Source organism: Microcebus murinus, chromosome 4 (genome assembly GCF_040939455.1).
Source record: "Microcebus murinus isolate Inina chromosome 4, M.murinus_Inina_mat1.0, whole genome shotgun sequence".
Classification (NCBI taxonomy): Eukaryota; Metazoa; Chordata; class Mammalia; order Primates; family Cheirogaleidae; genus Microcebus; species Microcebus murinus.
In genome coordinates this window covers 46,572,163-46,585,006 of record NC_134107.1, presented here as the reverse complement: position 1 = coordinate 46,585,006, position 12,844 = coordinate 46,572,163, and positions in this window count along the sequence as shown.

Below are 12,844 nucleotides of genomic sequence, written 5' to 3'. Positions count from 1 at the left end.
ATAGGAAGAATGTAGAGCAATTGTGGGTATTAATGAGGGCTGGGGAATCAGCCAAAAAGCAACGTGGTGGCATCTGCCACAGCACTTCCTATACCTATGCCTTTAAAGACAAACACTGTGGGTCAAATCCACACACATTCCCATGCACACGTGTGTACACCAACACATGTGCTCTCATATGATCCTGGCGGCATGCATGCACATAGGTCAACATGTAAAGCATGCATATTGATATGACATCTGCACATGCCACGCTGGGTAAGAGCCATGGGCATGATATACATACAAAGCCATGCATGCTTACGGGCACACACATGCACTTAAGTTTCTAAGCATAAACTGACATGTATAAAATTAAGTTCTGTATGGACGATGAAAGTTATATAAGTATGTGAAATTTATCTCTCATCAAGGTCTGTGTCTTCTTCAATGCTTCAGAAAGTCCTCATGGGAACAAAACAATCCTAAGTATTTTCTCCATTTGGGTTAGAGCTTCTTTGACTTTTTTAAAAAACATTTTTAAATTTTTAATAATTATGGGTACATAATGGTTGTATATCTTTATAGGATACATGTGATGTTTTGATACAGGCATACAATGTGAATTAATCAAATCCAGTAATTGGGGTATCCATCACCTCAGGCATTTAACATTTCTTTGCACTAGGAACATTCCAATTCCACTCTTTTAGCTATTTTTTTTTTTTTTTTGAGACAGAGTCTCGCTTTGTTGCTCAGGCTAGAGTGAGTGCCGTGGCGTCAGCCTAGCTCACAGCAACCTCAAACTCCTGGGCTCAAGCGATCCTTCTGTCTCAGCCTCCCAAGTAGCTGGGACTACAGGCATGTGCCACCATGCCCGGCTAATTTTTTCTATATATATTAGTTGGCCAATTAGTTTCTTTCTATTTATAGTAGAGACGGGGTCTTGCTCTTGCTCAGGCTGGTTTCGAACTCCTGACCTCGAGCAATCCGCCCGCCTCGGCCTCCCAGAGAGCTAGGATTACAGGCGTGAGCCACCGCGCCCGGCCTCTTTTAGCTATTTTTAAGTATTCCCTAACTTATTGTTGATTATATCACTTTGTTGTGCTATCATCCATTCTATCTAACTATATTTTTGCACAATTAACCATTCCACCCTTTATTCCCCACTCCCTGCTACCCTTTCCAGACTCTGGTAACTGTCATTCTACTCTCTGTCTCCATGAGATCAATTGTTTTTAATATTTAGCTCCCACATATGAGTGAGAACACGTGAGATTTGCCTTTCCATGCTTGGCTTATTTCACTTAAAATGTTCTCCAGTTCCACCCATGTTGTTACAAATAGCAGGATGTCATTCTTTTGTGTGGCTATATAATAGGCCATCATGTATATGCACCATAATCTCTTTATACATTCATCCCTTGATGGACACTTAGGTTGATTCCATATCTTGGCTACTGTGGATAGTGCTGCAATAAACATGGGAGTGCAGATATCTTTTCAATTTACTGAATTCCCCTCCTTTGGATATATACTCAGTGGTTGGATTGCTTAGTCATATGATAATTCTATTTTTAGTTTTTTGAGGAACCTCGGTACTGTTCCCCAAAGTGGCTGCACTAATTTACATTCCCACCAACAGTATATGAGTATTCCCCTTTCTCCACATCCTCACCAGCATTCATTATTGCCTATCTTTTTGATAAGAGCCATTTTAACTGGGGTGAGATAATATCTCACTGTAGTTTTGATTTGCATTTCTCTGATGATGCTGAGCATTTCTTCATATACCTGTTGAAATTTGCCTGTCTTCTTTTGAGAAATGTCAATTCAGATCCTTTGCCCATTTTGTATTTAGATTATTTGACTTTTTCCTACTGAAGTGTTGGAGTTCCATATTCTAGTTATTAATCCCTTGTCAGATGGGTAGTTGACAAAAAATTTTCTCCCATTCTGTGGGTTGTCTCTTCCCTTTGTCGATTGTTTCCTTTCCTGTGCTTTTTAGCTTGATGTGATCTCATTTGTCCAATTTTGCTTTGGTTACCTGTGCTTTGCGGGCAGTATTCAAGAAGTCCTTGCCCAGACCAATGTCCTGAAGTGTTTCCCCAATGTTTTCTTATAGTAGTTTCAGAATCAGGTCTTAGATATGAGTCTTTAATCTATTTTGATTTGGTTTTTGTAAATGGCAACAGATAAGAGTCTAGTTTCATTTTTCTTCATATGGGTATTCTATTTTCCCAGCATGATGTACTGAAGAGACTGTTCTTTCCTCACCATCAGAAGTTTTAGATTCTAGTCCCAGTTTTGCCTCTCACTGGAGTATTGGTCCAGACTAAGAATGACAGGTTTCTTCTTCATCTCTGATGGTTGTGCTAAGCAGTGTTCTGAGGCTATGAATAGGTTCAAAAATGCTATGGCATATTTGCATATTTTATTAGTAATGTCTGACTTAAGCTCAGAATAAGGATGTTTCTGGCCCTTCTATTTACAATAATCTCTAAGTATATATTATGGTTATCATTACTCAGAGACTAGAGGAACAGTGCTCAGTCTGTATCAATTTACTTCTATATGGTACACTCAACTCATTAGTCAAGACAGCAACTATGCAGGCACCTCTTTCTTCTCCTTCTCCTTTCCCTCCAGCTCTTGGTCTGCCTTAGCAAACCTCTGGTTGTTGACAATATTTTTTAGTTTTGTGACCTGCATGATTTTCATTAAGATTTTGCCACAGTGGTTGAGTACATCATCTCTTTCTTTAAATGGAAAGACACCTCCAAGTATTCACCAAAGCTGTGCATTAAGGCCCCATCCTGTGGTTACCAAACAAAGTAGAGGACTGCCTGGTATACATTTTGCACAGCATAGCTCCCACTGCAACTCTATAGATAGTGTGTTTGCTTCTGAGTCTGATGACAATCCTGGTCCCTGCAAAACAATTGCAGCCCCTAACCACTGGTTATAATTCAGACTGATTGAGGGATGGGGAGAAGAAAGACTGGTATTCCTCACCAGTTTAAACAATAGAAAATGGGGAAAATGTACTTGATCATTTCAAACCTAATTCTTAAATTCTGCCTGCTGACATACCTGCCCTCCTTCACCAGGTCAGATGAATTCTCAAGAGTAATTGAGCTCTTCCAATGTGTCAGACACTTGACTAGGCACTTTACATCACTTATGCCATTTAGTATTTTCCAAATGGCTATTAGATAATATCTCCATTTTTAAAGTGAGAAAGCTGAGGAGGGCAGCTGAGTTAGACAGTTGAGAAAATGTGAACCTGGAATCAGTACCACATTGACCAGGCTCCACCATGCCATCCAGGTAGTACCACTGCAGACTCATGGAGGCTACTCTGGTTTACAATTGCCCAATACACAGGCATTCTCCATGGTCATTTCCACCTGGAAGTGGGCCCAATTAGAATTCTCCCTGAGGCAGTGGATCTGACTCTACACAGAATACCAATGACTTTGAGAATTGAACTGTAGGATGGCCAACTAACCAGGTCCAGACAGCCTACTGAGTGGTGGTGTGCACACAGGACAGATCCAAATAACATTGCAAAGTCTTTGAAGAAAGAACTGAGATTGACACCAAAACTCACAAAAGCCAGTTTGGAACTTATGGCTTGAACCCAACCAGGTTGATTGATACTAAAACTAAAGTAAACACATTCTCCATAGACTAGAGAATTCAAGACCTCGAGTCTCATAACATGATATTCAAAATGAGCAGGATATAATCCAAAACTTCTCAGTATACAAACAACTGGGAAAACATAAAATCACAGTGTAATAGACATTTAAAAGACAAATAGTCTCTCACCAAGATGATACAGATGTTCAAGTAACTGAAGTCTGTAAAGCAGCCATTACAAAAATATTCCAAGAAGTAAGGGTGGATATTCCTGAAATAAGCGGAAAGCTAAAAACCCTCAGGAAAAAACACAGAAGACACAAATAAGAACCAAGTGGAAATTTCAGAACTAAAAATTACACTAACCAAAATAAAAAACTCACTAGATGGCATCAACAGCACAAAGAAAAAAGATCAATTAAAAATTAACCGATCTGAAAAACAGGGAATAAAAACAGAACGAATGAATTAAAATAAACATAGCCCTAGGGACATGTGAGAACCAAAAGTTCTAACATCTGTGTCATTGGAAAGGGAAATAAAACACCATTTATAAATTGTTGAAAGAAAGGAACTAGAAACTTAGAGTTCTATATCTAGTGAAAATTTCCTAGGAATAAAGGTGGAATAAAGACATTCTTAGCTGAAAAAAAATTGAGAGATTTTGTTGCCAGCAGACTTGCCCTAGAATAATTGATATAAAATGTGCTTTGGACAGAAGGGAAATAATACCAGTGAGAAACTTGGAACAATACAAACAAAGGAAGAACAATAGTAATGATAAATATGTAGCTAATGATGATAAACTGATGTCCTCCTCTCCTCCTTTTGAAATATATTTAAAATGCACAATGGTTGAAAGCATAGATCATAAAATTGTTTGATGGGGTTTTCATTGTGTGTAGATATTAATATAACACATAACAACTACAACATAAATTGGAAAAGGGTAAGGAACCTACATGGTGGTAAAATCCTACATTACACTTAAAATGGAAAACATTGACTCTAAGTAAACTGTGAAAAGATATGTATATTTTAATTCCTTAATAACCACAAAATAAAAATAGATATAGCCCAAAACAGAATAGATAAATTAAATTGGAATGATTTTTAAAAGGTTTCAGATGATTCAAAAGAAGGAGAAAAGAGGAAATAAATAATAGGTAACAAATAGAAAACAAATAACAACATGGTAGCCCTAAATACAAACCTATCAATAATTACAATAAAAGAAAATAGCCTAAATATACCAATTAAAAGTCAGGGATCATCAGAATACATTTTTAAAAATATACTCTTATATAGGAACTCATTTCATGTATAGTAGTACAGGATGGTTAAAAGTAAAAAGATAGGAAAAGATATACCATGTAAATACTTGTCAAAAGAAAGTTGGAGTAGCTATAATAGTAGCAGACAAACTAGATTTTGAAGCAAAGAAAATTACAAGAGATATATAAGGATATTATATTATGATAAGGGAGTCAATTAATTAAGAAGACATAATGATCCTAAGTGTGTATGCACGTAACAACAGAACTTTACAATATATAAAGCCAAAGTGGACCAAATTGAAAATATGGCCAATCCACAATTATAGTTAGAGACTTCAACACTCTTCCCTCAGTGATTGAAAGAATAAGTAGACAGCAAAGGTATCAACATAGTTAGGATATTTGTCCCCTACAAATCTCTTGTTGAAATGTGATCCCCAGTGTTGGAGGTGGGGCCCAGTGGGAGGGGTTTGGGCTGTGGGTCAGATTCCTCCTGAGTAGTCTGGTGTTATTCTGTTGAAAGGAGTCTTGCACCCCCTTCTGTCTCTCTTGCTCCTTCTCCCACCGTATGACACACCAGCTCCCCATTGCCTTCCACCATGGATGAGAGCTTCCTGAGGCCCTCACCGGAAGCAGATGCTAGTACCATGCTTCTTGTACTGCCTCTAGAGCCATGAGCCAAATAAACCTGTTTTCTTTATAAATTATTCAGCCTCAGGTATTTCCTTTACAGAGACACAAAACAGACTAATATAGGTGTCTAAGAACTAAATAACACCATTGACCAGTGGGATCTAACTGGCATTTAGAGAACACATAGCAGCAGAAGCCACATTATTTTCAAGTGCACAGGATCATTTTACCAAGATAAACCATATCCTGGATCAGAAAGCAAACTTTCACAAATCTAAAAGCATTAAAATCACACAAAGTGTGTTTTCTGACCAAAATGGAATTAAACTTGAAATCAATAATGGAAAGATAACGGGAGAATCTCTGAATACTTAGAAATTAAACATACTTCTAAAAAAACAAAATCCGTGGGTCAAAAAGGAAGTCTCAAGAAAAATTAGTCATAAAGCTATACTCTCTGCCATAGGGAAAAAATAAAATAAAAGAGAATTTTAAAAAATAAAAAAATAAAAAAACCAAAAATTAGAAAATATTTTGAACTGACTGAAAATGAAAATACAACATATCAAATTTTTTGATATGTTGTATCAAACCCATAGCCTTCATGCACAAAAATGCAAAAATCTTCAACACAAAATTATCAAATTGAATTCAAAATAAATATTAAACATGATCCATGGGGACTTATCCTGGGAATGCAGGACTGGTCCAATATTCAAAACTCAAGCAACATAATTCACCATATTAATATTTCATAATAAAAGAAACTTCCCACAAAGAAAACTTTAAGCCCAGATGACTTTACTGGTGAATTCTATCAAATATTTTAGGAATAAATAAAAATAATTCTACATAAATACTTCGAGAGGAGAAGTGAATACTTTCCAACTTGTTTTATAAGACCAGCATTATAAATACAGATATATACTATGTTCATGGATTAAAAGATACAATATTTTTAAGGTGTTTATAAGTCCTCATATTGATATTTAGAGTCAATGTAATTTCATTTGACACCTGAGAAGCATTTTTAAAGAAAATTAACAAGAAACTCTAGCATTTATATGGAAATTCAAGGGCTCTAAAGTAGACAAAACAATCTTGAAAACAGAAAAGCAAAATTGGAGGACTTACACTAGCTGATTTTTTAGATTTACAGTAACCCTGCAATAGTTAAGACAGTATGGTTTTTGCAAAATAATTATTTATTTTGGCAAGTAGAACAATGAAACAAAATATAGAATCCAGAAATAGACCTACCTTTACATTGTCAATTGCTTTTCAACCAAAATGCCAAGTAAATTCAATGGAAAAAACAAAGTATCTTTTTGTTTGTTTGTTTATAAGTGATGATGGAACAACTAGATATTAATATGGAAATAAATGAACCTCCCACCACAATCTATACACAAAGGCTAACTTGAAATTAATGAGTGACCTAAACTTCAAAATGAGAACCATAAAAATTTCAGATGAATATTAAGAAAAAAATATTCAAAATGTTAGAGGTAGAAACATTTCTTAGATAAGACACAAAAAGTATGAACTGCAAAAGGAAAATATTGATAAATTAGACTTCATCAATATTAAGTATGTCTCTTTGAAAAACACTATGAAGACAATGAAAAGTCAAGCCACCACTGGGAAAAAACATTTCTAACACATATATCTGACAAAGGCCAGGTATCCAGGATATATAAAAAACGTCTATAATGCAATAATAGAAATATAAATAAACCAGTAAAAGTACGGCAAAATATTTAAACATATCAGCACGAAAGATCACATACGGATGTCAAACAAGCATATGAAAAGATATTCAACAAATAAAAACTACAATGAAAACCATAATGTGATTTCACTAAACACTCACTAGGATGAATAAAATTAAAAAGACTGACTACATCAAGCTTTGCTGAGGGTGTGGAGCCTCTGGAGCCCCCATACTTTGCTGGTGAGAGTGTCACATGGTACCCCTGTGGAGAATAGTTTTACACTCTCTGATAAAGTTATATCTGCACCTACCATGGGATCCACCCATTTCACTCCTAGGTATTTATTCAAGAAAAATTAAAGTATATATCCACAAAAGACCTTTGCAAGAATATGCATCGCACACTTATTCATCATAATGGACACAATCAAAATGGACACAATCTATATATTATTCAGCAGTTAAAGAAACAAATAGTGGGTATTTACAATGTATATGCACAATGTCCCAAAATAAGATGGAGTAAACTACTGATGCATTCAACATCAATGACTATCAAGAGCATTATGTCACGTGGAAACCAAACATAAAGCATATATAGTATGATTCCATTTATATGATATCTAAGAATAAACAAAGCTCATCTATAGTGATAGAAGTCAGAACAGTGGTTGTCTCTTGAGAGTTGGAGTAGGGAAGCCAAGGATTGTCTGGAAAGGGATAAGAAGGAAGGAGCTTTTGAGATCATCTAATATTCTCTGTCTCACTAATATTCTCTTTGTCTCTCGCTGTGTACACAATTGTCAAAACTTGTCAAACTAAATAGTTAAGACTTGTGCATTTTATTGTAAATAATTTTATAATTTATTATGTAAAGTATATATAATTTTTAATGTAAGTTATACTTCAATAAAAGCTACAATACTTTTTAAATTAAAAATGTTGATAAGGCATAGATCTTGATATATTATATATATATAAATTTATGTACTTAGAGATAAATCTATTTCTGGTGTGCCTCAAAACTAATGTGAACTGCTTGGACTATTCTTGCTTTTGCAACTTCTCAGAATAATTAAAGCTTGTACATTCTGAAAATGGAGTGTGATTGATCTTCACGCAAGCAATAATGCTACTGGATAGGGCTGTGTCTGACAAACATGCTATTTCTGAGCTGCACAAGACTGTCCCTCTCTTGATCTGTCAGATTCTCATGCCAGGCTGCAGAAGCACCCTGAGATGAAGGACCATGTAATGTTTTAAAGTGAACACGCAGACACACACACCAGCACACATTGGTATGTTTTTCTGGCATGCCTCTATAAACCCAAACTCAGTGCACTGGAATTCTGCTAAGTCCTGTTCTGCAGTGTGATTAAGAGCTTTCTTAAGGGTGCTTTGAACTAACTCTGCCATTCTATTGGCTGGGTGAGAGCTGAGACAGGAGTGAGGATGTTCAGCCACTGGATGGGGCCACACTTGCCACACCTTTACACACACATTTTCTTCTCTCCTGCATATCTCCCTTTCACATCTCATGAACAAGAGCTACACATCTGCCATCCTCTCCATAATCACCATCTCTAGCCTCATAGTGGAAGCTCTCTCCCAGTCCAGGTAGGATGCAGGTGAGACTCAGAGCCCCACTGGGACCACCGAGTCAGTAGTGATATTAACCCAATGAAGACACTCTGGCTACACTTACCCTGTACCAGGGACCATGCTAAATTCTTCAGCATTTTCTCAAGTCAGAACACCAGCTGTAATAATTATTATAAGTACCATATCTTACAAATAAAAAAAGACTGAAGCCCAAAGAGATTATTTACCATTTAATTCATTCAGCTAGAAAATGGAGCAGCCCAATTTTGAATCCAGATTGCCTGCTAACTAACATGAAAAGTCAGCTTCCTACCTGAAACTTAACTGCTCTTTTTTTTTTGTCCAGATAAGCAGCTTGCCTTTTATTGTTCATTTCTTAGGCCAAGAAGAACGCTTAGAGCCTACTATGTGCCAAGTACTATACCAAATGTTCCACATCTAATCATAGCAGTAATCATTCCAATCAGATATTTCTCTACACGTAGTGATGAGTAAACTGAGAAACTGAGAAACTTGCATAAACTTACACATCTAACTTCAGGCAGCAAGAAAATTTCAACTGAGGCCTGACCCTGCTACAAATCAGCCATTACCCTAGCAGGTTTTGGTGCCAGTTGGCTGGGGGCTAATTCAAAGCATCTGTAAAATTCTTTCCTGCAGCCTGCAGACCTCATTAGTTCTTACACATGCTCCACATTGTCACTAACTCACTGTCACCTCTGCCACATTGCTCACACTGGCTTCCCCAACCCCCAGTCCCGATCCGCCACCTCCCAACAGTGTCCTCCCTGCTCCTTTCTGTCTAGTCAATGGCCCTATCTGTCAAGGAACTGCAAGGCACTGCCTCCTCCAGTCGCCTCCCCTGCTCTCTCTAAGGTAGTCACTTCTCCTTCCTTTGAACTCTAACCTCTCAAAGAATGCCTCCTCCGTCTCTTAACTTGTGAAATATTCGTTTCGAATTGTTAATTACACTTTGTCCTTTCAATTTTTTAAAATGTAATGCCTTGTTCCTACAGGGGTTGAAAGTTCCTAAATGACAGAGACAGTGTGTGCATAACACACGGTTGCATTCCTACGTGCACATACCTGGAGACTCAGCATGTCACCTCCTCAGAGAGGACGTTCGTGGTAAGCCTATCTAAAAAGGCAGCTCCCATTGCTCTTTGTCCTCTTGCTCTGCCTTGTTTTCTTCACTGGTATTCTTTAATATAGCTCTTTGTAAATTTGTTTATTGTCAGTTTTCCTCACTAGAACGTAAGCTCCATGAGAGCAGGCAGTTAGTCTATTCACCACCGGATCCCATGAGTCTAAAACAAGGCCTGGGCCGGGTGCAGTGGCTTGCACATGTAATCCTAGCACTTTGGGAGGCCAAGGTAGGGGGTCAGGAGTTCAAAACCAGCCCTGGCAACTTGGTGAGACCCTATCTCTACAAAAAAATAGTCCCAGCTACTCAGGAGGCTGAAGCAAGGAGATTGCTTGAGCCCAGAAGTTGGAAGCTGCAGTGAGCTATGATGATGCCATTGCAACACAGCAAGATCCTGTCTCCAAAAAAATAAAATAAAGTAAAATAATAATACAAAGTCTGGCTCACAATATTTGCTCATTTTTTTTTTGTATAGATGGCTGAATATAAGTAAGCAACATTCCCTAGAATAGCAGCCAAAGGACCACCGCTGCTGTTACAGGAGTAACCCCAGGAGATTTTGGTGACGGTGCCAGTTGATGGGAGAAGGCTCATCTGAAACATCAAGACCAGAAACCCAGAACAGCATATGGGCTGGATATCTTTGCCCCCTCCACCCTTGTCTCTTCTGCTCTGTTCCCTGGGAAGATGGGCTTTACAGACACATTACTCAGATTCCCTTGCCAATTGGAGCCTTCATTAGTAGATCAGAGGGTGGAGAGATAGAGAAGTTGGTACTCACTCCTCCTGCTCCCTTCCTGCCATGCTTCTCTACTAAAAGCCTCACCCCCTACTGCGAGGTGCTTTCCTATGCCTGCAGCTCTGCCCAGGTCTGGTAATCGCTCACACCCCTTACCCCTGCAGACCCGGGGTTAGTATTAATAACAGCATCCTGCTCTTGCTAGCCTCAGGGTGTTCATCATCCCTTGTGTGTTGCCTTAATCCTATCCACTCCTTTGCAAATAGTCCCTTCATTAAACTCTGTCACTCATTCTTAGACAGAAAGAACCCTGCCAGACACAGCTCAAAAAGCCCTTGGACTAGCAGTAAGAATGAGAGGTGGAATTAGAGTCAGACAGGGAATCATGGTACAGCAATATTTCTGCCTATAAATCCATTATGACAAGGGGTCGGACCAGTTTCATATGAAAGGCTAACCCCAAAGAGAACCGTCTTGAGCTGCAACACTGCCAAGTCCGACTCCCAAAGAAGATTCCATCTTCTGTCTTTGGGCTCTTTCCCACCTCCTGCAAGTCAGGAGGACGCGCACGCCAGTGAGAATGGGGATTGGCAGAGGCAGCCTTGGGAGAATGTGTCATGCGCTGCTTCCTCCTTGGGCCTTTAAACCAGCCAAGCCCACCCACGCTACGGCAGCACAAAGGCCTCTTTGTGGTCAGTGTCCAGCACTGACCAGTTCAATTCCTCTTTATTGCCAACCATATTCCCCATTCAGTTTGTCCTGTTCTTGACCTTTGTCTTTTAGTGGGGTTTTTTTGTGCTTTTTCCCCCCCTTCTTGGCCTTAATTCTGCCTTTTGGATTGAGTGACTACATACAGTTTCCCTGTTTGACCTTCGATTCTCTCTAGGGACTTTGGGTCATGCTCACCACTGTATTTCCACTCCTGGATGCACACACAGGGTACATGGACCCAACAGCACCTGGCCACTCAAACAGTGCCCACAACAGATGTGAGTGAGTGTGTTTACATGTATGTACATATGCACACATACGTGAGTGCACGTGTTGGGGGTGGAGGCAGGAAGACGTCAAATTTTCTGAATCTGAATCTGGGCTCCATCACTTACTAGATGCATGACCTAGAGCAAGTTACTTATCCCCCCTGTTCCTCAATTTCCCAATGTGTAATATGTAAATCCAGAAAATGAAATTTTTAAAAGGTATCTACCTTATAAGGCTGTTGTGTAGTTAAAAATTCTGTTCACTAAAATATTTCCAGTTGCTGCCCTAGCCCCCTCCTATTGGGTGACATAGTAGGATGGTACCTCCTGACCTTGTGAGCAGGAAGGGTCATGTGATTAGTTCTGGCTGATAAGTTGTGAGCAGAAGTGATGTGTGTCACTTAATGGCTGCTGTGAGATCCTCTACAACTGTCCTTTCCTCTGCCACTAGGGCCACAGGCCACGTTCCACATTGCCTGGGTCCCAGAGGGAGGACAATGAAGAGCAGGGCCTCCACCAACCCACACTGAACAGGTAGCAAGAGAAAAAATTGAGCCTTCTCATCATAAACCACTGAGATTTTGAGATTGTTACCACGGCATAACCCAGCCTGTACTGACTTACACAGCTGTTGTAAGGACTGAGATAATTCACATGAAAAGCTCTTAGCACAGTGGCCAACACATAGAAAATACTCAACGAACAATAGTTATTATCATTTGTATGACTGCGACCAATTTTATCATTGCAGATGACCCTTGAACAACATGGTTTGAACTGCCCAGGTCCATTTAAATGCAAATTTTCTTTGGCCTCTGCCACCCCTGAGACAGCAAGACCACCCCCTCCTCTTCCTCCTCTTCCTTCTCTTCCTTAGCCCACTGAATGAGAAAACAACAAGAATGAAGACCTTTATGATGATCCACCTCCACTTAATGAATAGTAAATATATTTTCTCTTTCTTATGATTTTCTTAATAGCATTTCCCTTTCTCTAGCTTACTTTACTCTAAGGATGCCATGTAACATACAAAAACATGTATTAATTGTTTACATTATCTGTAAGGCTTGCAATCAACAGTAAGCTATTAGTAGTTAACTTTTTGGAGAGTCAAAAGTTAGTTTGCTAAAG